General features: G+C 44.1%; 1 protein-coding gene and 1 non-coding gene across 2 annotated transcripts in view; one reads left to right on the top strand and one right to left on the bottom strand.

Moving 5' to 3' along the window:
* The first annotated feature begins 663 nt into the window (after window positions 1-663).
* The window catches only part of ZNF331 (zinc finger protein 331), a 40,222-nt gene continuing 14,109 nt past the window's right edge, over window positions 664-26,776 (top strand). The window contains exons 1-4 of the mRNA XM_069457696.1: window positions 664-799; window positions 1,428-1,496; window positions 3,118-3,204; window positions 26,523-26,591. The gene's annotated coding sequence lies outside the window, so the exon portion shown is untranslated. The remainder of the gene's footprint in view (window positions 800-1,427; window positions 1,497-3,117; window positions 3,205-26,522; window positions 26,592-26,776) is intronic.
* LOC138375187 (small nucleolar RNA SNORA8) lies at window positions 14,269-14,407 on the bottom strand. The gene has a single exon (XR_011231442.1). It is a non-coding gene; the product is annotated as a small nucleolar RNA SNORA8 (small nucleolar RNA).

The raw sequence follows: 26,776 nt of genomic DNA, 5'->3' as shown, positions 1-26,776 counted from the left end.
GTGTGTGTCTGTGTGTGTGTGTGTGCCCGCCCGCGTGCACATGTGTGTATATGTGCGTGCAGTAACATGCACTTGCTAGTGTGTGTGCGCGCGCGCACGCGCGCCGGCGTGTCCGTGTGTGTGTGTGTGTGTGTGTGTGTGTGCGCGCGCGCGCGCGCGCGCGCACCAGTATGGGCGTATGGACGGTTCTGTGCGCGAGCGCGCATCTCTGTCAAGATCCCCGTGTTCGTACGTACTGTGTGTCTGCGTGAGCGCGCGCTCTGGGCACTGGGGAGGCCGAGGGCCGACCCTGCGACTAAGATGGGTGCGCATGCGCGTTAGTGTCGGTCGGTCAGACGGGGACCGAGCGTGTGTGACGCACTTGCGTGGGAGTGTGCGGGCTTGACGAGGCTGGCTCTGTCCTCGTAATTGTGACACAGGTGTGCGTGTGAGCGTCATTGGGGGCCTTGGGAACTGTGCTCGGGGAGCATCTGCCTTGGTGACGCAGCTGCTGTCTCTCGGCCACTCCGTGCAGAGTGAGATATACGTGCGTATGGGCTCTGAGGCACCGTGCACAGGACGTGTGGCTGTGTGACGCATTCGCTTGAGAGTGTGTGGGGCTGGCGCAGCCGGGCCCTCGCTCCATAACTGTGGCGCAGGGGTGTTGTAGAGGCTTTGGGGCTGGTGGAGCCCGGAGCGTGTGAGCATCTGTGAGGCGGGAAGCAGCCGGCGCTGTCTCCGGGACTCTGCTCCGGGAGGTACATTTTCGCGGGCTTTGCGGAGGCGGCGCAGCCAGGATGTGTCTCCGTGGCTGACAAACGTATGTGTCTTTTCACTTATGTGCGGTTGACAGGGCAGACGTGTGTTTCGTGACGCTGTGTGTTTTCGTGAGGCTGTGAGGTGCAGGTTTGCGCTTGGGTGCCTGAGTAATTCGGAGGATGGCCTTTTGTGTGAGCTCGGTCCTCCGTGGAGGTACAACCTGTAGCTCGAATGTCTCTGCTGTTTTCTGCCTTCGCCTCGTAACCGAGCGGTACCTGCCTGAGAAAAGTGGCCGCAAAGGGACGTAAGAGCCTGAATCCGGTGGTGAAAATGATCAGTAAGAAAGAAAAAGACATAGTCACGAGGGGACAGTTTTACAGCCAGAAGGGCGGTCCATGCGGGCCACCTGAGTGACAGAAGGAAGTGGCCTCTGGTAGAATTCCTTTTGTAGAGAGAGAGGCCCCTGGGGAGGGGGAGGTGGGAAGAAGGGGCGGCTGCGCGTTTCACAACCTCGGTTTCGGAGCTTAGTCTTCAGGAATCTCCCAGAAACTCAGATCTTGGGGCCCTCTTATTTCTGATTGGTTTTAGATAAGGCCTAAGGGCCAGAGTGTCTTAGAGGATGTTTTCTAATACGCCCGCACTCCAGAAGGGCCCTAATGCATCATTTTTTATCTTCCTCTTAACCTTAGGTCAGCTTTTTTCAGAATGGGCATCTCTGCAGGGGAAGAATTGCTATACATCTTAAAATAAAGGTTCAGGTGAGTTTTTCTATCATGTGATTTGTGTTTATAAGACTTAGCCCAGACTCAGGATGTAGATTACAGGATTTCATGTGTGTCTCTGCTTTTGCCTAGCTTAGTGCACTCTCTGAAGATGGGGTTCAGATGAGAGTGAAATGCATTAATAAATGGAAAACCCTTATAGAACAGTCCCCTGTACCATAAGTGCTCAGTAAATGCTAGCTGTGGTTGTTATGTGGTAAGTCTGGATGTGTATACATCAGGAACAACATACACATGAAGGCAGTTGTGATGGTTATTTGCAAGTTCACAAAATGTACCAGAGCCTCAAATGGCCTAGAACAGGAATCTTTCACCTGAGGTCCTTCCTTTAACTCCATTTGTTACTTTCCAAAGGAAATTGTATACACGCTTACTTTATATGCAGTGTTTTTGTGTTTTTTTGTTTTTTTAATTTGTAGCGAGGAGATACTCCATAATTGCAAGGCATTAATCACAGGTTATGTTACCTTGAGCACAGTTAGTGTTCAGGATGATGGAAATGTTTAAGTAATCATACCACATTCATTTTATGAAATAACATGTAGGTACAAAGAAGTAGGTTTAGAGAGAGTCATAAGAAATAAAAATGCGTGTGACATAATATTAAGCTCTCCTAATAGTTATTAACAGCATCTGTGGAAAGTGTTTTAGTTACCTAGAAAAATCATTTAAGAAGAGACTTTGTAAATGTCCTATCCAACATGACAATTTCATTGATTATCCAGTGAAAGAAGGGAGAAGCGTGGCCATGTTTATCGAGCACATTCTCTGCACCAAATTCTTCTCCTGTCTGTGCATATTCATTAATTTATTCTTAGTCATTTTGCACTGCTATAACAAAATACCATCCACTGGGTGGCTGAAACAAACATTTATTGCTCACGGTTTTCAAGGATGGAAGTCAAAGATCAGGGTGCCAGCATGGTCAGGTTCTGGGGAGGGCCCTCCTCCAGGTTGCCCACTGCCAGGAGCTTGCTCTGTCGTCACATGGTGGAAAGGGAGCTGAGAGCTCTCTGGGATCATTTTTAAGACACTAATTCCATTCATGGAGGACTCTGCCCTCATGACCTAACCACCTCCCAAAAGTACCACCTCCTAATTCCATCACATTGGGTATAAGATTTTTTTTTTTTTTTTTTTTTTTTTTTTTGAGACAGAATCTCTCTCTGTTGCCTAGGCTAGAGTGCTGTGGTGTCAACCTAGCTCACAGCAACCTCAGACTCCCGGGCTCAAGGGATCCTCCTGCATCAGCCTCCCAAGTAGCTGGGACTATAGGTGCTTGCCACCACGCCCCGCTAATTTTTTCTAGTTTTAATAGAGACGGGGTCTCACTCTTGCTCAGGCTGGTCTCGAACTCCTGACCTCAGGCCATCCTCCCACCTCGGCCTCACAGAGTGCTAGGATTACAGGCATGAGCCACTGCACCCAGCCTGGGTGTAAGATTTCAATATAAGAAATTTGTGGGACAAACACTCAGTGTATTTTAAGTCTACAGATGCAATTTAGGTATGTTATTGTGTTCAGGGTCTATATATGAAAAAACCAACTCAAACTGCATTTTTCCTTTGTTCTCATACCACAACAATAAACATTACAGAAGACTTCTGTGACCAAATGTGTGGGGGTTTCTCCGCACACACCAGCCAAGAAATCTCTTCTGCGGTGGACACCAGCTGAGTATCCGGTAATTCTGACATTGACTACCTAAAGAAATCCTCAGAAACCATAGGCTGAGGGCTCAGTCCCATAATACCACCCTCTCCTTCTCACCAGTAGCAAGTCCAGGCCTCCAGAAAACCTACTGGATTCAAGTTCGGGCTCCCAACCCCGTCTTTTTGTTTGATTAATTTGTTAGAGCAGCTCACAGAACTCAGGGAAACACTTATATTTACTGGTTTATTAAAAAGGATATTCTAAAGCAGCAGTCCCAAACCCTTTTGATACCGGGAACCCATTTTATGGAAGACAATTTTTCCATGGACCAGGGGTGGGTGGGGGCGCAGGAGGAGGTGTCATGGTGGAGGGTGTGGAGCTCAGGGGGTGATGGGTGGCTTGTTTCCTAACAGGCCACTGAGTGGTAGGAGGCCGCAGCCCAGGAGTTGGGGACCATAATCCTGAAGGATACAAATGAACAACTAAGTGAAGAGATACATAGGGCAAGGTCTGGAAGGGGCCTGAGCACAGGAGCTTCTGTCTCTGTGGAGTTGCGGTGCACCACCTTCCTGGCACATGGATGAGTTCTTGTTCACTTCCCTGTCAGCCTCCATGTGTTCAGCTATCCAGAAGTTCCCCAAACCCTGTCTTCTGGGGCCTGTTAGGATACCTTCATTAGATAGGCATGAGTGAAGCATGGACAACTGTGTTGAAATGTGATTGGACAAAAAGGATGTAATCTAATATTAATAGAAGGAGTGGGGAAACGCCCATCCTGGCTTGTCCGTTCAGATTACTTTTGGCCTCTCTGTGCAGCATTCCTTGCTTCAGGGTCCAGGACAGGACTCTCTTTGGAATGAGGCTCTTATGACCCACAATCAGATTAAAATCAGGTAAAAGGAGAGGAGAAGGTCAGAAGAAATTCTTTTTTTTTTTTTTGACAGAGTCTCGCTTTGTTGCCCAGGCTAGAGTGAGTGCCGTGGCGTCAGCCTAGCTCACAGCAACCTCAAACTCCTGGGCTCAAGCAATCCTTCTGCCTCAGCCTCCCGAGTAGCTGGGACTACAGGCATGCGCCACCATGCCCGGCTAATTTTTTCTATATATATTTTAGTTGGCCAGATAATTTCTTTCTATTTATAGTAGAGACGGGGTCTCACTCTTGCTCAGGCTGGTCTCGAACTCCTGACCTTGAGCGATCCACCCGCCTCGGCCTCCCAGAGAAATTCTTTTTCTTGAACCCTGCTTGTGAGGCCTAAAGTGCCCCAACATTATAGCAAAAGACTATAACAAGGATGATAGGAGTTACGAATCAGGAACCATGGTTGAAAACTCATAAATATGTAAAAAATATATATTTGTAAGCCCATAAAATATATTTTAAAATGCATAAATATATACATATCATATATTCATTGTAATATCAAGGGTTGGATTATATTACTAAGACATAGTGAAAGGATGTTCCGGAGCAGGAAGGTGATACTTCTTCATTTTTTTTCACTATTAGGCCTTGTGTCAGTTTCCATGTGAAGCTGTAACAAATCACCACAGATTTATTGGCTTGACAGAACACAAATGTATTATCTTATAGTCTTAGAGGTCAGAAGTCTGAAGTGCATCTCACTGGGCTAAAACCAGGGTGCCGGTAGGGCTCTAGGAGGTGTTCCTGCTTGGGGACTCCCAGAAACATCCTATTTCCTTGCCTTTCCCAGTTCCTAGATGCTGCCCACGCACCTTGGTTCATGACCCCTTCTTCCATCATCAAAGCCAGCAAAGACAAGTGCTTTTTGTGTTACATCACTCTAACCTAGTTTCTGTCTTCAAACCTGTCTTGTCTTCTGACCTTCTTCTTCTAATTTTAAGGACCCTGGTAATTACATTGGGCCCAATGGGATAATTCAGGATAATCTTTCCTATCTTAAAGTCAACTGATTAGCAATTTTGAGTCCATCTGCAAACTTTTTTTTTTTATTTCAGCATCTTGTGGGGGTACAAAAGTTTAGGTTATGTATATTCCCCTTGCCCCCCTACATCTGCAAACTTAATTCCGCTTTGCCATGTAAGGTAACATATTCCCAGGTGCCAGAATTACCATATGGCCATATTTGAGAGGCAGTGATTTTGCCTACCACAGGCCTATCCGTTCAGAGTTTCCTGAATGACAACCATATACCTCCTCCCCCATCACTATGGTCCTTTTTTTTTTTTTTTTGAGACAGAGTCTCACTCTGTTGCCCAGGCTAGAGTGAGTGCCGTGGCGTCAGCCTAGCTCACAGCAACCTCAAACTCCTGGGCTCAAGCGATCCTCCTGCCTCAGCCTCCCGAGTAGCTGGGACTACAGGCATGCGCCACCATGCCCGGCTAATTTTTATATATATATATATATATATATATATATATATATATATATTTTTAGTTGTCCATATAATTTCTTTCTATTTTTAGTAGAGACGGGGTCTCGCTCTTGCTCAGGCTGGTCTCGAACTCCTGACCTTTAGCGATCCACCCGCCTCGGCCTCCCAGAGTGCTAGGATTACAGGCGTGAGCCACTGCGCCCGGCCTATGGTCCTTTTTGTTTGTTAATTATTTAATTTTGGACTCTCTTGTTCTATTTCTTATAGTAAGATTAATGTAGCCCTGCGTGGGGATAGGGGGGGAATCAGTCCCTAAAGAGCTCTTAGAGAAGAATCTCTAAGTTACCCATAATTATACCATCCGGAGATAATTACTGTTAACATTTTGGTATGTATGTTTCTAGTCCTCCTCTTTGCCTCTAAGCATGTGTGTGTTTTGTTTCTGGAGCATTGAGTCTTCCAGATTATCATGCAAAAAAACCAAAGATTCTCCAAATCTTAGTTTATTAAAGGCATCCAACCTAGCCATGGGTCACATTATACCTGTGTTGGGAGGGGAAGGGCATGCCAGTGATCTTTGTCTTGCTTTGCAATATCTCTCAAATATTTCTACCTTATAGGATTAAAGATACCACAATTGAATCTAATCCATGGCAACAAATTATCAAGAAAGACTGCCTTTTAGAATTAGAGATACTGGGATTTTAATGTTTGTTTCACAGGACGTGGCAGTAATCACTCGGTGCCTTACAAGTACTTTCCAAATAACATTAGCAAGGTTATATATACAAGTAACACACATGGCCTATATAAGTAACATTTGCAAGAATCAAGAAAAAGAATAAGATGGCAATAGTTTAAAATGTTCACAAATATCTCCCATTTCACATAGAACACATGACTCAGACTCTTGCTAATATTCTCAAATTGATGTTTTCTCCAGTTAGATTTGTTAAGTTTGATTTCTTATGTTGAATCATGTCTCTGTTTCCCTAGTTGCTGGTGGAGAGGGAATTTTTCCTCCTTATGTGTCTTAGCATTTTTTTTGCTAATGTGGTTAAACAAAAAATTTCATTCTTTATGTCACGGTCTGAGAGTTGTTTTGGTTAGTATTGATTATACAGATAGCAGGTTCAAGAAGCACATATGTTAATGAATAAATAAATAACAAAATAAAAAATTAGACTGGGTGCAGTAGCTCATGCCTGTAATCCCACCACTTTGGGAGAATTGTTTAAGGACATGAGATCTAGACCAGCCTGAGCAACCTAGTGAGATCCCCATCTGTATAAAAAATAAAAATAAAATTAGCCAAGTGTGGTGGTTAGCTCTTGTAGTCCTAGCTACTCGGAAGGCTGAGGTAGGAGTATCACTTGGGCCCAGGAGATCAAGGTTGCAGTGAGCTTGATTGTGCCACTGCACTCCAGCCTGGATGACAAAGTGAGACCCCGTGTCAAGAAAAAAAAGAAATTAGAAGCTGGGCACATTGGCTCATTTCTGTAATCCCAGCTACTTGGAAAGCTGAATCAGGAGAATCACTTGAACCCTGGAGTTCCAGACCAGCCTGTGCAACATTGCAAGACCCTGTCTCTCTAAAAGAATAATAATAGTTTTAAAAAGAAGCACATGGTTTGTTTTTTTTTTTTAGACAGAGTCTCGCTCTGTTGCCCGGGCTAGAGTGCTGTGGCGTTAGCCTAGCTCACAGTGAACTCAGACTCCTGGGCTCAAGCAATCCTTCTGCCTCAGCCTCCCGAGTAGCTGGGACTACAGGCATGCGCCACCGTGCCTGGCTAATTTTTTTCTATATGTATATTTTTAGTTGTCCAGATAATTTTCTTTCTATTTTTAGTAGAGACGGGGTCTCGCTCTTGCTCAGACTGGTCTTGAACTCCTGACTTCGAGTGATCCTCCCGCCTTGGCCTCCCGGAGTGCTAGGATTACAGGCGTGAGCCACCATGCCCGGCCAGAAGCACATGTTTTACCACAAGGAAAAAAGCAATTGACAGACTTGGGTTTATCTTCAATAATAGGTAGCTTATATTAAACAATTGTTACATATTATTTCATGTTTTACATAGATTATCTCACTTGTTAGTTGAAACAGTTGTATTCTATAGTACTTTTATTCTGTTTCTACCAGTGAGAAAACAGACACTGTGAGGTTAGTAACTGTGAGAGTTCAGAGTTACACCTTGAAAGTCAGACCACAGAATAATCTGTGTTCTTAATTTTACCAGAATATCTCTGCTCAGATTATATATACCTTTTTAATCTACCTTCTACATTGGTTGTGCATCATAAATTTTTTCTCAATTAATAAGAATCAGTCAGGTGTGGTAGTTCATGCCTATAATCTTAGCACTTTGGGAGAAGGAGGTGGGAGGATCACTTGAGACCAGGAAGCTGAGGTTGCAGTGAGCTATGATGATGCCGCTGCATTCCTGCCTGGACAACAGAGTGAGACCCTGTCTCAAAAAAAAAAAAAAAAAAGTGTCATGGCCAGATGTGGTGGCTCACACCTGTAATCCTAGCACTCTGGAAGGCCAAGGCGGGAGGATCACTTGAGGTCAGGAGTTGGGAGACCAGCCTGAGCAAGAGCAAAACCCCATCTCTACAAAAAATAGAAAAATTAGCTGGGCTTGGTGGCACGTGCCTGTAGTCCCAGCTACTCAGGAAGCTGAGGCGGGAGAAGCACTCGAGCCCAGGAGTGTGAGTTATGATGATGCCAGTGTACTCTAGCATGGGAGACAGAGCAAGACCCTGTCTCAAAAAAAAAAAAAAAAAGAATCAGTATCACTGTTAGCATTCCATGCCATTATATAGCAGACCATAATGTATTTAACTATCCTCTACTGTGAGATATTTCTATTTCTGTTTTTTCATTTTTAAACATTATTCTCTGGAAATTGTGGATAAGATCAGTTGGTGCAATCTATGTCCATGTCCTGGTTGTGATATTATAGTATAATTTTTAAGTATCTGCACTGTGCCAGACCCTATGTTATTAGTACTTAGAATGAATGACTAAAGGGATAGCTGCTACCTGTATATTGTTTATAATCCAACAAGGAAGTGAAACTGAATCCAAGAAGCTCAATGCAGCCTGTAAGCAAGGCCTGTGGAGAATCCCAGCTGCCTTGCCCGAGAGGTGCTAGGAAAGGGGCATCATCCTGGGGACAGCCACATCTTGACCAGATCACCCCCGATCCAGAGGCCACATGAGGTCTGAGTTGGGATGACGCAGCCTCTTATCACACAGGAAGGGCTGTCCCCAGGGAGCAGGATGTGCTCAATGTGACACCGTCCACTCTGACAGCCCTTTCAGGTCCACTCTCAGGCCCCCATCAGGAGAATGTTCTGGACTCCATTTCCCAGAGGTCTCCAAGGCCTGGCCCCATGAGGGGGTGCTGAATTGCATGCTGGGACACGCGGGGACTTTCAGGCTCTACTTTCCTGGGATACCATCCGGGGTCCTCCTCAACCCTTGCACCCGCTCCCTATATCCCAGTGGTGGCTGGGCCTGAGTGGGGGATTGTTTGCTTCTAAGAAGGAATGCAGAACTCAGGGGTGTGATGGGGATGGCAATGAGGGAGCCACCCCCTTGAAATAGAGCCTTGACCTGTGGCTTCCAGTCGTGGGAGGATTTGTATATGTGTCAGTGAGTCTGTGCATAAGAGAGACTGCATGACAGGGATGAGCCCTGTCCCTTGGTCTGTGACACACTTGAATGTGAGTATGTGTGTGGCATGATGCTTTCAAGCTTTGTCACAGTGACTGTGACACCTGTGTGTGAGTGTCATTGGGGGTAATGGGGATGGTTCTGGCTGAAGGTCTATACCAATACCACAGCTGTCTATATCTCCCCGACTCTTCACAGGGTGAGATAAGTATGTGTGGGCTCTGTGGAGTGACACAGGGACAGGGCATTCAATTATGCGACGTGGCCGGGTGTGGTGGCTCACGCCTGTAATCCTAGCACTCTGGGAGGCCGAGGTGGGCGGATCGTTTGAGCTCAGGAGTTCGAGACCAGCCTGAGCAAGAGCGAGACCCCATCTCTACTAAAAATAGAAAGAAATTATATGGACAGCTAAAAATATATATAGAAAAAATTAGCCGGGCATGGTGGTGCATGCCTGTAGTCTCAGCTACTTGGGAGGCTGAGACAGGAGGATCGCTTGAGCTCAGGAGTTTGAGGTTGCTGTGAGCTAGGCTGACGCCACGGCACTCACTCTAGCCTGGGCAACAGAGTGAGACCCTGTCTCAAAAAAAAAAAAAAAAAAAAAAAAAAATTATGCGACGTGCTTGCTTAGGAGTGTGGGGGGGACAAGTGACAGGGCCGTATTTTTCTTTAGAGCTGTTACACAAGTGTTTCCAAGTGTCTTTGCTGGCAAAGGGGCTGAGTGTGTGATCATTTTAGGTGGTGATACTGCTGTTCTGAGATGCATGCCTACAGGATGGATGGAGGTGGCACAGCCAGGATGTATCTTTGCACTTCTGTCAGATTGACAGGGATGGTCAGGGACTCTCTGGCCTGCCTGTCAGTGGGTGTGACAGGGCCTGGGATTGGGAGTCAGTGAATGGTTTAGGATGGTGTTTGGGTGATTAGGGGCATGGCTACTGAGTGGGCGTGGCTATGTATGACAATGTAATCTGTATTTCCAGTGTCCCTTCTGCTTCCTCTGCCTTCATCTTCCAACCATGTGGTACCTGCATGGGAGCAGTGGCCCCAATGGGATGTGAAAGCCAGGACCTTGTCATGAATGTCATCAACAAAAAGGGCACAGACATAGCCATGAGATAACTTTAGAGCCAGAAGTGTTTTCCATGCAGACTCCTATATGACAGGAGCAGAAAGCCTCATGAATGAGATTCCTATTTGGGAGGGGAGAAGTACCTAGCTTGGTACATGAGGGGAGGGGGCAGCTCCATGTTCTAGAACCCCAGCTAAATACAGCTTAGTCCCAAAGATCTCTCAAATTCTTGAATGCCAGTGCCCTCTTATTTCTGACTGGTTTTAGCTGTGGCCTGAGGGCAGGTGTGCCCTGGAAGATATTTTCTAATGTAGTCTGTACTCCAGGAAGACCCTGGTGCACATTCTTGTACTCTTCTTCTAGGTCAGCTGTCCTTCAGAAAAAGCATCCTGAGGAGGAATAAGAATTGTTACATATCTTAAAATCAGCTTTATTAAATGTGCATTAAATTTATGTTTATATGGTTTAGGACTCATTGCTTTTTATGGCTCTAAATGTCCTCCCTAATAGCAATTTATCCCAGTAATTCCTCCCTGAGAGGTGTGACAAGAGTATCCTTCTGTGTACTCCTATTGACCAACCCTCTCCTTTGAGTGTTCACATACGCCCTTATCAAATTGTTCAAGTCCTCCTACGTGCTCTGGTGTTCTAAGAATCTGATGGTATAGAAAAATACCTTCTAGAGGTTAGCACTTTATTTTACAGTGTGGTTTCATAAGGAGGTGTTTAGTTTTTAGATGGAATCAAACACCATATATCTTTGGTCTTTTCCAATGGGATGGGTTTTCAAAACACAGCAAAAGAGGAGAAGGTTTGATGGTTTAGTCAGTACATGACAACATGTCAGCTTTGTGAGGCTTTTTTTATTATTATTATTTTTTCTAGAGACGGAGTCTTATGATATTGCCCAGGCTGGTTTCAAACTCCTGGCTTCAAGCGATCCTCCCGCCTCTACCTCCCAAAGCACTGGGATTACAGGCGTGAGCCACTGAGCCCAGCCTGTGAAGATTTTAAAAGTGGAGTTTCATCAAATTTCTGTGTCATCAAAGGCAAGGATGTTTTTCAATTAATCAGTAAATCAGAATTTCTTCTATTATCCAAGACTTCTTTGAGCTGACAGCTTCTGTTTTTTTCAGTTGCTGCTTTGTGTCAGCTGTGAGAAACCATATGGTTTGATGTTCAGTATGAGTTCTGGATCTAGGGCAGGGGTTGGCAGACGTGTTCTGTAAAAACCTAGGTAGCAAATATTTTATGTTTTGTGGGTCACATATGGTTGCATATAATTTTGTCTCCTTTTTATTTATTTATTTTTCTGCATTATTGTGAGGTTTTTCCCGTGACCTTAATTTTTTATTTTTATTTAATTAGTGACAGTCTATATATACTTACGGTGTACAACTGAAGTTTTGATATCTGTATGCATGTGAAATGATTAAGTCAAGCTGATTAACATAAATCTCACCTCACTAATAATTATGTATATAATGAGAACATTTAAATCTACTCTGTTGACATTTTTAAAGTTTACCATACGATATTATTCAGTTTGGCTGCTATACTGTACAACAGATATCCAAAACTTCTTTCTCTTCTCTAACTGAAATTTTGTCCCCTTTTTTTTTTGAGACAGAGTCTCACTCTGTTGCCCAGGCTAGAGTGAGTGCCGTGGCGTTAGCCTAGCTCACAGCAACCTCAAACTCCTGAGCTCAAGCGATCCTCCTGTCTCAGCCTCCCGAGTAGCTGGGACTACAGGCATGCACCACCATGCCCGGCTAATTTTTTTTCTATATATATTTTTAGCTGTCCATATAATTTCTTTCTATTTTTAGTAGAGATGGGGTCTCGCTCTTGCTCAGGCTGGTCTCGAACTTCTGAGCTCAAACGATCCGCCCACCTCGGCCTCCCAGAGTGCTAGGATTACAGGCGTGAGCCACCGCGCCCGGCCTTGTCCCCTTTTATCTCCTCATTCCCCATCCTGCCTTCCAGCCCCTGGCAACCATGTCCCTGTGTCTATGAATTCAACATTTTTGTACTCCACGAATAAGTTAGATCATGCAGGTGTCTGACATATTTCACTTAATAGTGTCCTCCGGGTTCATCCATGTTGTCTCAAAAACCCTATTTCTAAAAGGAAAAAAACAAGAAAAGATTTTTTTAAAAAGAAAAATGCAGGCCGGGTGCGGTGGCTCACGCCTATAATCCTAGCACTCTGGGAGGCCGAGGCGGGTGGATTGTTTGAGCTCAGGAGTTCGAGACCAGCCTGAGCAAGAGCAAGACCCCATCTCTACTAAAAATAGAAAGAAATTAGCTGGACAGCTAAAAATATATATGAAAAATTAGCTGGGCATGGTGGTGCATGCCTGTAGTCCCAGCTACTCGGGAGGCTGAGACAGGAGGATCCCTTGAGCCCAGGAGTTTGAGGTTGCTGTGAACTAGGCTGACTCCACAGCACTCTCTCTTGGGCAACAGAGTGAGACTCTGTCTCAAACGAAAAAAAGAAAAATGTAATTACTTCCCTCCCTCCCCCGCCCCCCCAGACAGGGAGGGTCTTACTCTGTTGCCTGGGATAGAGGGCTAGAATGCAGTGGTGTCATCAAAGCTTCCTGCAACCTCAAACTCCTGGGCTCAAGTGATCCTCTTTCTTTTTTAAGGCTGAATAGTATTTAATTGTATACCACATTTCTTCATCCATTTCTCTGCTGACGGATAAGTAGGTTGAATCCTTATCTTGGCTATTGTGAATAATGCTAACAGTAAACACAGGAGTGCAGGTATCTCTATGAGATACTGATTTCATTTCCTTTGGATATATACCCAGAGTAGAAGATTGCTGGGTCATATAGTAGTTCTGTCACCCAGGCTAGAGTGCAGTGGCATGATCACAGTAACTTTACGTTCCTGGGCTCAAGTGATCCTCCTTCCTCAGTCTCCTGAGTAGCTGGGACTACAGGCATACGTCACCACACTCAGCTAATTTTTCTATTTTTTGTACAGACACGGCCTTTCTCTATTGTCCAGGTTGGTCTTGAACTCCTGGCCTCAAGCAGTCCTCCCACCTTGGCCTCCTAAAGTGCTGGGATTACAGGTGTGAACCTGTAAAATGGAGAAAAGAAAGTGTTATTAAGAAATTATGGGCCAGGAGCGGTGGCTCACGCCTGTAATCCTAGCACTCTGGAAGGCAGAGGCGGGAAGATTGCTTGAGCTCAGGAGTTCGAGACCACCCTGAGCAAGAGTGAGACCCCATCTCTACTAAAAATAGAAAGAAATTAGCCAAAACAACTAAAAAGAGAAAAAATTAGCCGGGCATGGTGGTGCATGCCTGTAGTCCCAGCTGCCTGGGAGGCTGAGGCAGGAGGATCACTTGAGCCCAGGAGTTTGAGGCTGCTATGGTCCAGGCAACAGAGTGAGACACTGTCTCAAAAAACAAAAAAAGAAATTATAAGGAAGAGAAAATATATTTACTATTCATTAAGTGTAAGTGAATCGAGGCCAAGGCTGGAGGATCATTTGAGCTCAGGAGTTTAAGACCAGCCTGAGCAAGAGCGAGACCCCCGTCTCTACTAAAAATAGAAAGAAATTAGCTGGATAACTAAAAATATATAGAAAAAAAATTAGCCGGACATGGTAGCGCATGCCTGTAGTCTCAGCTACTTGGGAGGCTGAGGCAGAAGAATTGCTTGAGCCCAGGAGTTTGAGGTTGCAGTGAGCTAGGCTGACCCCATGGCACTCTAGCCCAGACAACAGAGTGGGACTCTATCTCAAAAAAAAAAAAAAAAAAAAAAAAAGTGTAAGTGTATCATCGTACATGTCTTCATCCTCATTTTCTTCATGTTCAGTAGGCTGAGGAGGAGAAAAGAAGAGGAGAGGTTGGTCTTGCTGTCTCAGGGGTGGCAGAGGCAAAAGAAACTCTACATATAGGTGGCTTGCATACTTCCAATCCATGTTGTTGAAGGGTCAACTGGAGTTGTTGATAATTTTTTTAAATAGAAATACTATATCAATAGAAATACTAGGTTTAACATGTACAAAGCCAAGAAAACCAATGGTGCCAGATACTGAATTTCTGTGGTGCTGTCCTTTGAACATTGTGTCATGAATAAACTGCTGAGTGCCAATACCATGCAATGCAAGTTGTTGATAATCTTTCCATGTATGCCTATCTAGGATATTGGTCTGTAATTTTTTTGTAGTGTCTTTGAGTTTTGTATCAAGGTAATTCTGGCCTCAAAAAATAAGTTTGGAAGTATTCCCTCTTCTTCACTTGTTTGGAAGAATTTGAGAAGAATTAGTATTAGGTCTTCTTTGAATGTTTCACTGAGTCATTAGTAAAGCTATGAGGCCCTGGGCTTATCTTTGGTGGGAGACTGTATTACTTATTCAATCTCCTTGCATATTATTGTTGAGGTCAGATTTTCTGTTTCTTCATGAATTAATCTTGGTTGGTTGGTTTCTAGGGATTTATACATTTCAGTAGGTTATTCAATTTTTGGGTATATGATTATTCATAGTATTGCCTTATGATCTTTTGTATTTCTGGGTTATCAGTTGTAATATCTGCTTGTTCATTTGGAATTTTATTGATTTGAGTCTTCTCTCTTATTTTCTTTGTTTTTCAAGCTCAGAGTTGCTCAGTGTTGTTTATCTTTTTAAAAAATCTAACTCTTAGCCTGGGGCGGTGGCGCGCAACAGTAGTCCCAGCTATTTGAGAGGCTGAGATGGAAGGATCACTTGAATCCAGAAGTTTGAGGCTCTGGGGCACTATAGTCACTGCTGTGAATAGCCATTGCACTCCAGCCTGGGCAATATAGCAAGACCCTTTATTTTGTTTTGTTTTATTTTATTTTATATTTTATTTACTTTATTTTATTTTAATTTAATTTAATTTTTTATTTTATTTATTTTTTAATTATTCATGTATTTATTTATTTATTTATTTCTGCATATTATGGGGGTACAAATATTTAAGTTACATATGTTGCCTTTTCGCCGCACCCGAGTCAGAGCTTCAAGCGTGTCCATCCCCCAGATGGTGCGCATCACACTCATTATGTATGTGTATACCCATCCCCTCCTCCCCCCCCAGTCTTTCTGATGCCCGATAAATGTTATTCCTATATGTGCACTTAGGTGTTGATCAGTGAAACCAATTTGATGGTGAGTACATGTGGTGCTTATTTTTCCATTCTTGGGATACTTCACTTAGTAGAATGTATTCCAGCTCTATCCAGGAAAATACAAGAGGTGCTATATCACCATTGTTTCTTATAGCTGAATAGTACTCCATGGTATACATATACCACTTTTTATTAATCCACTCATGTATTGATGGTTACTTGGGTTGTTTCCACATCTTTGCAATTGTGAATTGTGCTGCTATAAACATTCGAGTGTAGATGTCTTTTTTATAGAATGTCTTTTGTTCTTTTGGGTAGATGCTCAGTAATGGGATTGCTGGATCAAATGGTAGATCTACTTCTATCTCTTTAAGGTATCGCCATATTGCTTTCCACAGAGGTTGCACTACTTTGCAGTCCCACCAGCAGTGTATGAGTGTTCCTACCTCTCTGCATCCACGCCAACATTTATTGTTTTGGGACTTTTTGATAAAGGCCATTCTCACTGGAGATAAGTGATATCTCATTGTGGTTTTTTTGTTTGTTTGTTTGTTTGTTTGTTTTGAGACAGAGTCTTGCTCTGTTGCCCGGGCTAGAGTGAGTGCTGTGGCATCAGCCTAGCTCACAGCAACCTCAAACTCCTGGGCTTAAGCAATCCTACTACCTCAGCCTCCCGAATAGCTGGGACTACAGGCATGCACCACCATGCCCGGCTAATTTTTTCTATATATATATTTTATATATATATTTATTTGGCCAGATAATTTCTTTCTATTTTTAGTAGAGACAGGGTCTTGCTCTTGCTCAGGCTGGTCTTGAACTCCTGACCTCGAGCTATCCACCCGCCTCGGCCTCCCAGAGTGCTAGGATTACAGGCGTGAGCCACCGCGCCTGGCCTTTCATTCCTTTTTGTTCTTTTCATTCCTCTTCTTGGCTAATTTCAAATGACCTGTCTTCAAGTTAGCTAATTCTTTCTTTTGCATGATCAAATTTGCTGTCCATGTTCTCTGTTGGATTTTTGAGTTTGTCATTGTATTCTTCAGTTCCAGGATTTCTGTTGGTTCTTTTTTATGGTTCCTGGGTTTTTTACTAAATTTCTTTTTCTTTTTTTCATGAATTATTTTTTTAATTTCATTTAGTTGTCTTCCTAGGTTTTCTTGCATCTTGTTGAGCTTCTATAAATGGATTATTTTGAATTCTTTCCCAGGCAGTTCATAGATCTCCATTTTCTAGGGATGTGTTACTGCTGCTTTATTAGTTTCCTTTGGTGGTGTCATAGCTGCCTGATTCTTTGTTATCTGTGTAGCCTTAACATTGGTGTCTGCACATTTGAGGGAGCACATGCCTCTTCTAGTCTTTACATGCTGCTTTCTACATATTATTGCCTTCTGTTAGATCACCTAACTGATGGGACTTCACCTGGATTGTGGTTGAATGGGATCGAAGCTGGGACATGTGACTACCCGTGGTTCTGCAATGGGGTCTCTGGTTGACAGGCCTGTTACCAGGGGCTTTACAGGACACAGATCCCTCTCTGGTCCTTGAGTGATCTTGACTGTCTCCATGACCTTGGTCCATAGGGCTAGTACTGGGACCACAGGTGGCAGACTGGCAACAGATATACAGATGGGTTTGGCTTCATCTGGGTTCCTGGGTGTGCTTCCACTTGATCACTGGCTGAGTCCCTGGGCAAGAAGTACTGCCACAGTCTGCAGAACCAAGTCACAGGGCTGCTGCAAGATCTATAGCCAAGGCCAAGATCTGTAACTTATGTCTAGGGTAACAACAGGCATGACTCCCAGGAAGTTCCTGAGCAGGTAGGCATACTCTCATACCACAGTAGAGTGGCTTGAGCTAATTTATAAAGTTTTTTCAAGTACCACAGTGGGATGAAGTTCAGCAGGTCAGCCTACAGGGGCACTGTTGGGTGTGCCTCCCTCAGGTCCCTGGATGGGCAGAACTACTCCTGGACTGCAGCCAAGAGGTGTTGGAGTAGAGAAGCAGGGCCTGCTATATTTGAGGTCCCCCTCTAAAACTCACTTTGCAATTTAATTGCCATTGAAACAGTGTTGAGAGGTGGGACCTTTAAGAGGTGATTAGATCATGAGGCTTGGCTCGCATGAATGGGTTAATGATGTTATCAGAGTTTGTTACTACTGAGTGGATTTGTTATAAAAGTGAGCTTGGCCCTTTCTTGCTTTCTTGCGCATGTCTTGGGATGACACAGCACAAAGGTCCTCGCAAAATGCAGACACCATGATTTTGTACTTCCCAGCCTCAGGAACCATAAGCCAAATAAATTTCTGTTCATTATAAATTGCCCAATCTGTGTCGTTTTATTATAGCAACATAAAATGGACTAAAACAGGACTGTTTCAGACATGCTGTGAGATTGAGGTCTGCAACTCTGCCCTGGTGGCCCAGACATCAAATTTCCCAGACTTTATCTTAGCAGGCAGAACTGCTCTCAAAATGCAGTCAAGAGGTGCTGGATCTGAGATTCAAGGTTCCTTCAGGCTTTGTCATGGGACCAAGGCCAGGGAGCCTACCCCTGGGACTCTGTCAGGCATGTCTCCCTCTCAGTGCTTCTTTGAGCAGGACTGGTCTAGGACCATAGCTGGGAGCTGGAGCAGAGTTGTGGGGGTCATTTATTTCAAGGTCCACACTTGGGACTGAGGTCAGTCTTTTGAGGCACTAGTGTGCGTGACTCTTTCTGGGCTCCTTGGGGAGGTGGTTTTGGTAGCAAGATCAAAGCCAAATGGGATTTGCAAAGTCCACAGGGTGATGGGGCTATTTGTATTCTGGAGCCAAGACAGCAATTGGTGAGTCTGCCACCTGGGTGCAGTTATGCCTTCTCAGAACGACCTTCCTAGGTCTAAGGCTCCAGCATGGTTTCACAGACTCCTGCATGAATCAGTAGGCTCCCACAAAACTGCATTGTCTGTGACAGGTGCTAAATAATTGTTTCTGTATGGCGACATAAGCAAGGGACCTCCTGTTTCATTGCCTTGTTTACATCATTCTAATCTTCTTTTCAATTCATTGTACTTTTCAGAACAGTTTTAGATTAATTTTAAAAATTGCAAAGATAGTTGAGAGAGTTCTTAGATACTCTGCACCCAGTTTTCCCTATTCACATCTTAGATGAGTATGGGACATTTGTTACAGTTAGTGAACTGCTTATTATATGTGATTATTAGCTAAACTCCAAGCTTTACTTAGGTTTTCTTAGTTTTTACCTAATCCTCTTTATCTGTTCCAGGATTCTATCCAGGACATCACATTCCATGTCATTGTTACATCTTCTTAGACTCCTCTTGGCTGTAACAGTTTCTCAGACTTTCCTTGCTTTTGATGACATTGGCAGTTTTGAGAGGTGAAGTGTTTTGTAGGATGACCCTCTGTTGGAATTATTCTGGTGTTTTTCTCATTATTAGACTGGGATTATGGGGTTGGAAGAGGATGATCAGAGAGGGAAATAACCACTTTCATCCTACCATAGCAAGGGCATATACTATCAACATAATTGATGACTGTTGGGATTGACCTTGATCTTCACCTGGCTGAGGTAGTGTTTGTCAGTTCTTTGCACTATAGGTTACTCTTTTTTTCTTCCTTGCCATACTGTACTCTTTGGAAGTCAACTATGCACAGCTCACGCTTAAGGAGTGGGGAATTATGCTCCTTCCTCCTCCTTTGTTGTTTGTCCTTTTTGTCTTCACCACCCTTTAGAATGTGGAAACCATTCTTAGCTCTTTGTTCATACAGAACAAGCCTGCAGACGGTATTTGGCCTGAGGGCAGGAGTTTGCTGAGCCTAACCTAGAGTATCAGGGTGTTAGTCCTACCTGTGCTTTTTCCTGCCTTTTTGAGCTTTATGAAGATAGGTTTGTGATAAGGATAAAATGAATTAATATGCATTAAACCACCATAGAACAACCTCTGGAGCGTAAGTACTCAGTAAATACCAACTGTTGTTGTTATGTGGTAAGTCTGGATGTTTATAGATCATGAACAACACACATAGAAAGGTAATTGTGATGGCCACACACGGTTGCATGCACCTATAATCCCAGCTACTTAGGAGGTTGAAACCCGAGAATCACAGGAGCCCAAGAGTTTGAAGCCAGTCTGGGCAACATAGTGAGACCCTGTCTTTATTGGGAAAAAATTGTGATCCGTTCTTGGAAGTTCACAAAGTGAACCAGCACCCCTCAAATAGTCTAGAACAGGAATCCTTAACCTAAGTCCTTGCTTTAACTTCATTTATACCTTTCCAAGGGAAATTTTATACATACTTACTGTGTATCTTTGTAGTTTTTTTTTTCTTCTCTGAAGGGAAAGGCTATAATTTCATGGCATTAAGAAGGGTGTATGTGACCCAAAGAGATTTAGACCCATGAGTCTAGAATCAAAGTCTGTATTCCCTTGACAACAGGTAGTGTTCAACATGATGGAAATGATAAAGTAAATCATGAAACATTGATGATATGGAGTAATATTGCTATGGTCTGAATGTTGGTGTCCCCCCAAAATTCAGATGTTGAAACCTAACCCCCAAGGTGATGAGCCCCATTAGTTCATGACAGCTGCACCCTCAAGAATGAGAGCAGTACCCTTTTAAAAGAGGCTGAAGAGAGCATGTTTGTCACCTTTATGTGTCAGGATGCAGCCAGAAGAAGCCAATATGAGGAATGGGCCCTTACCAGACACCAAATCTGCAGGTGCTTTGAATTTGGACTTTCCAGCCTCTAGAACTATGAACAATAAATTTCTGTTTTTTAAAATTACCCAGTATAAGGATTTTGTTACTGCAGCCCAGACAGACTAAAGCAGATATGCAGCTAAGAAGTTGTGTGTTTAGAGATAGTGATAATATAGGAAAATGCATATGACATAATATTAAACAATGCTAATATTTATAAACAACAGTATGCATGGAAATTTTAAATTGTCTAAATTCCCTTTAACTGGACACCTTGTAAATAATGACTCCAACATGACACTTGATTATTAGTGAAGGAGGAGAGGAGCAAGGCCACATTTATTGAGTACTTTTTCAGTACCATCATTCTTATTTTGCACATACTCCCTCATTCACTCTGCAGAGGAATTGTAGCTGCATTATTGTGCTCAGGGTCAGACTGTGATCTGATTCATAGTGAAAAGATGTTCAAGTTCAGGGAGATGATGTTTGTTTCAGTCACACTGGTTTTTTTTTTTTGAGACAGAATCTCACTCTGTTGCCCGGGCTAGAGTGCCGTGGCGTCAGCCTAGCTCACAGCAACCTCAAACTCCTGGGCTCAAGCAATTCTTCTGCCTCAGCCTCCCGAGTAGCTGGGACTATAGGCATGTGCCACCATGCCCCACTAATTTTTTCTATATATTTTTAGTTGTCCAGCTAATTTCTTTCTATTTTTTTTTTTTTAGAAGAGACGGGGTTTCGCTCTTGCTCAGACTGGTCTCAAACTCCTGAGCTCAAACGATCCACCCGCCTTGGCCTCCCAGAGTGCTGGGATTACAGGCGTGAGGCACCACGCCGGGCCCACACTGTTTTTTAATATTAGGCCTGTGTCAATTTCCTTTTGCTGCCGTGAAAAAATACACCAGAAATGTATTATCTTAAGTCCTAGAGGTGAAAAGTCTGAAGTAGGTCTCACCTGCTAAAACCAAGATCTTCAAGGCTGTGTTCTTTTTTTGGAGATTCCAGGAGGCATTCTCTCCTTGCCTATTACTGGCTGCCAGCATTTCTTGGCTTGTAACCCCTTCCTCCATCTTCAAAGCCAGCAAAGACAAATTAAATCCTTGACACATTACCTCATTCTTTTTTTTTTTTTTTTTTTTTTTTTTTTTTTTGAGACAGAGTCTCACTCTGTTGCCCAGGCTAGAATGAGTGCCGTGGCGTCAGCCTAGCTCACAGCAACCTCAAACTCCTGGGCTCAAGCGATCCTCCTGCCTCAGCCTCCCGAGTAGCTAGGACTACAGGCATGCGCCACCATGCCCGGCTAATTTTTTTTTCTATATATGTATTTAGCTGTCCATATAATTTCTTTCTATTTTTAGTAGAGATGGGGTCTCGCTCTTGCTCAGGCTGGTCTCGAACTCCTGAGCTCAAACGATCCGCCCACCTCGGCCTCCCAGAGTGCTAGGATTACAGGCGTGAGCCACCGCGCCCGGCCGTTCACATTACCTCATTCTGACTCTGCTTCTGTCTTCACATCTTTCTCTTTCTTCTTCTGACCCCCCTCATCTACTTTTAAGGACCCTTGTGATTATAGTAGTCCTCCTGGATTAATTAAGGATAACCTCCCTAATTTTAAGGTTTAGCTTATAACATTTCCCTTGCTATGCAGCATAACATATTCCCAGGTTCCATAATTAGGATATAGACCTCTTTGAGAGATAGTTATACTTTCTACCACGGACATATCCAATGAAACTTTCCTTTAGAATATACTTATTCCTCTGTAATTCTAGTCTTGTTTTTCTTATTAATCAGTTTTTCAATTGAGACTCCATTAAGTTGTGTTTTGTTTTTGATTGTTTGTTGGGGGGTGTTTTTGTTTGTTTTGGGGGACAGGGTCTCACTCTGTTGCCCAGGGTTAGAGCGCAGTGGTGTGATCATAGCTCACTGCAACTTCAAACTCCTGGGCTCAAGTGATGCTCTCACCACAGCCTTCTGAGTAACTAGGACTACAGGTGCACACCACCACCACACCCAGCTAATCTATCTATTTTTTGTAGAAACAGGGTCTCATTGTGTTGCTCAGGGTGGTCTCAATCTCCTCGCCTCGCCTCAAGCTATCCTCCTGCTTCAGCTTGCCAAAGTGCTAGGATTACAGACATGAGCTACCGCATCCAGCAAGTTATATTTCTGGGTTTTTTTTTTTTTTCTTCCAAAATCTCTTCTGGAAAAGTTCTATTTCTTATAACAGGATTAACACAGGCCAGCTGCAGAAAAAAATCAGTCCCCTAAGGAGCTCATAGAGAAGAATCTCAAAATTAATTACCTATAACTGTACCATCCAGAGATAATTACTGTTAATATCTTGGTATATATGTTTCCAATCCTCAGCTTTCCCCCAGGCAAGTCTGTGTGGTTTTCTGGAGCATTAAATCCTTCTATTTGATCATATAAATGAGTCAAAGATTCTCTGAATCATAGTTTGTAAAAGCAATCCAACCCAGCCATGGATCATATTATTTGTACCTGTGAGCATGTGGGGAAGGGAGAGGCATGCCAGTGATCTATGTCGAGTTTTCTAAAACCTCTCACATATTTACACCATATAGGATTAGAGATACATAATTTAAAACTAATCTTATGGCAATAAATTATCAAAAAAATACAGTCCACTGTCCATATCCATGGGTTCTGCATCTATGGATTCAGCCAACCATGGATTGAAAATGTTTTGGGGAAAAAAAATAAGATGGTTACATCTCTACTGAATGTGTACAGACAGTTTTTTCTTCTCATTGTTCTAAACTATACAATCTGAAAATTATTAACATTAATAATTATATTGGGAATTATAAGGAATCTAGAGATGATTTAAAGTATACAGGAGGCCAGGGGTGGTGGCTCATGCCTATAATCCTAGCACTCTGGAAGGCCGAGGCGGAAGAATTGCTTGAGGCCAGGAGTTTGAGACCAGCCTCAGCAACAGCGAGACCTCCGACTCTACAGAAAATATAAAAACATAAAATATACAGGAGGATGTGCTTAGGTTATGTACCCCATTTTGCATAAGAGTGTTAAGCATTTGAGGATATTTATGTCCAAAAGAGTCCTGGAACCAGTCCCCCACAGATACTGAGGAACGACTTTGTAGCCTTTCAAAATTAGATTTTCTACAATTTTATTGTTTTTTTCAAAGAGCATGACAAGAATCACTGATGCCTGGTGCCTTGAAAATATACATTGTACAAGTAACATTTCCATAATTATGTGTATAAGTAACAAATATACACTGTGTAAGTAACAAACGCAAGATATAGGGAAAATGAGTAAGATGGCAAATAAAACTGTTTATATAAATCTCCCATAACACATGATTCATGTTCTTGCTAATGTTCTCAATTTGGCATTGTCTAAGATTAGATTCTCTGAGCTCAATTTTTGATGCAGAATCATATGTCTGTTCCCCTACGTTCTGGTGAGAAGAAACATTTCCTCCTTGTGTGTCTTAGAATCTTTTTTCCTAATGTGGCTAAACAAAAAGAAACAAAAATAATTTCATTCTTAACATCAGGCTCTGAAAGTTGTTTTTAGTTAGTGTTCACTCTATTGACAGATGGTGTAAGAAACACATTTTAGTGTTAAAAAAACGGAAATGACAGACTTGAGCCTCTTTTAAAAATGGATTCAAGGATATGTAATGTTACTGATTTTCAGTGATAAGGGGGAGCTTATATGAAATAATCTTTACATATTACTGCATGTAGATTATCTTAATAATTCAGTCATACCTTGTCCTAATTTTACCAGTGAAGAAATACCAATATTAAACTAATAGTGAATCACAGCTCAGATTCACATTATGAAAGTCAGACCACAGAGCCCACGTGTTTAATTTCACCACAAAGTCTCCTCCCAAATTATACATACCTTTTGAACCTACCTTTTTCTCTTAGTAATTCATCATAAATTCTTTCTCAATTTTCAATATCATCATTAGTAAATGTATCTGTGTCATTAAGTAGGAACCAAACTTTTTATAATGTGTCCTCTACTGTGAAATTTTCACTTTTTAAAAATTATTCTCTAGAAATTTAGGTAACATCAATGGATTCTATCCATGTTAATGTCCCGCTTGTGATATCATACTATACTAATCGCCAGTTGGGATAGTCAGGTGAAAGGTACAGAGCATCTCTCAGTATTATTTCTTACAAGTAAATATGAATCTACAATTCTATCAATTTAAAAAGGAAAAACTTTCACAAAAAAATGTTCTCTGAACATACTGGGGCACACATTTATGTACTATATAGAAATCTCCTTCATATACATTCCAAAAAGTGGAATTCAGAGCCAAAATCAGACACCTATTAAGTGCCTGTATATGCCAGACGCTGTGAAATTAGTACTTAGAATGAATGACTAAACGGACATAGCTGCTCCCTGTTCGTTGTTTATAATCCAGCAAGGAAGGGAAACTGAATGGAAGCAGCTCCAGGCACCGGTGAGCAAGGCCTGAGGAGAAATCCGAGCTGCCGCTGGGAAGGGGCGTCATCCTGAGGACCGCCACATCCGGACCAGAGCACCCGATCCGGAGGCCACGCGAGGTCCGAGTTGGATGACACAGCCCCTCTTCACAGAAGGGCTGTCTCCGGTGGGCAGGACGTGCTTAGAGTGACACTGTCCGCCCTGGCAGTCCTCTCAAGTCCGCTCTCAGACTCCCGCTGGGAGAATGTTCTGGACTCCATTTCCCAGAGGTCTGCGAGGCCCAGCCCCATGAGGGGCGCCGAGTTGCATGCTGGGACACGCAGGGACATGTAGGCGCTGGTTTCCCGGGATACCGTCCGGGGACCATCCCCGACCCTTGCGCTCCCTCTCGAGGTCCCCGCAGTGACTGGGCCTGAATGGGGAATTGTTCGCTTCCCTGGAAGAAACCAGAGCCCAGGGGTGTGGCGGGGATGGCGGTGAGAGAGCCACCCTGCTGAGAGGGCGCGAATAGAGCCTCAACCTGTGGCCTCGAGGTGCGGCGCACATGTGTGTTTGTGTGTGTGTGTGTGTGTGTGTGTGTGTGTGCGCGCGCGCGCAAGCGTGCACGTGTGTATATGCGCGTGCAGGAACATGCACTTGGTAGTGTGTGTGCCGACGTGTCCGTGTGTGTATGTGTGTGCATGCGTGTGTGCGCGCACCAGTATGGGCGTATGGACAGTTCTGTGCGCGAGCGCGCATCTCTGTCAAGATCCCCGTGTTCGTACGTACTGTGTGTCTGCGTGAGCGCGCGCTCTGGGCACTGGGGAGGCCGAGGGCCGGCCCTGCGACTAAGATGGGTGCGCATGCGCGTTAGTGTCGGTCGGTCAGACGGGGACCGAACGTGTGTGACGCACTTGCGTGGGAGTGTGCGGGCTTAACGAGGCTGGCTCTGTCCTCGTAATTGTGACACAGGTGTGCGTGTGAGCGTCATTGGGGGCCTTGGGAATTGTGCTCCGGGAGCATCTGCATTGGTGACGCAGCTGCTGTCTCTCGGCCACTCCGTGCAGAGTGAGATATACGTGCGTATGGGCTCTGAGGCACCGTGCACAGGACGTGTGGCTGTGTGACGCATTCGCTTGAGAGTGTGTGGGGCTGGCGCAGCCGGGCCCTCGCTCCATAACTGTGGCGCAGGGGTGTTGTAGAGGCTTTGGGGCTGGTGGAGCCCGGAGCGTGTGAGCATCTGTGAGGCGGGAAGCAGCCGGCGCTGTCTCCGGGACTCTGCTCCGGGAGGTACATTTTCGCGGGCTTTGCGGAGGCGGCGCAGCCAGGATGTGTCTCCGTGGCTGACAAACGTATGTGTCTTTTCACTTATGTGCGGTTGACAGGCAGACGTGTGTTTCGTGACGCTGTGTGTTTTCGTGAGGCTGTGAGGTGCAGGTTTGCGCTTGGGTGCCTGAGTAATTCGGAGGATGGCCTTTTGTGTGAGCTCGGTCCTCCGTGGAGGTACAACCTGTAGCTCGAATGTCTCTGCTGTTTTCTGCCTTCGCCTCGTAACCGAGCGGTACCTGCCTGAGAAAAGTGGCCGCAAAGGGACGTAAGAGCCTGAATCCGGTGGTGAAAATGATCAGTAAGAAAGAAAAAGACATAGTCACGAGGGGACAGTTTTACAGCCAGAAGGGCGGTCCATGCGGGCCACCTGAGTGACAGGAGGAAGTGGCCTCTGGTAGAATTCCTTTATGTAGAGAGAGAGGCCCCTGGGGAGGGGGAGGTGGGAAGAAGGGGCGGCTGCGCGTTTCACAACCTCGGTTTCGGAGCTTAGTCTTCAGGAATCTCCCAGAAACTCAGATCTTGGGGCCCTCTTATTTCTGATTGGTTTTAGATAAGGCCTAAGGGCCAGAGTGTCTTAGAGGATGTTTTCTAATACGCCCGCATTCCAGAAGGGCCCTAATGCATCATTTTTTATCTTCCTCTTAACCTTAGGTCAGCTTTTTTCAGAATGGGCATCTCTGCAGGGGAAGAATTGCTATACATCTTAAAATAAAGGTTCAGGTGAGTTTTTCTATCATGTGATTTGTGTTTATAAGACTTAGCCCAGACTCAGGATGTAGATTACAGGATTTCATGTGTGTCTCTGCTTTTGCCTAGCTTAGTGCACTCTCTGAAGATGGGGTTCAGATGAGAGTGAAATGCATTAATAAATGGAAAACCCTTATAGAACAGTCCCCTGTACCATA

This window comes from Eulemur rufifrons, chromosome 24, assembly GCF_041146395.1.
Source record: "Eulemur rufifrons isolate Redbay chromosome 24, OSU_ERuf_1, whole genome shotgun sequence".
Lineage (NCBI taxonomy): Eukaryota > Metazoa > Chordata > Mammalia > Primates > Lemuridae > Eulemur > Eulemur rufifrons.
The sequence above is the reverse complement of the archived record's forward strand: the minus strand, read 5'-3'. Positions and strand labels throughout refer to the sequence as shown.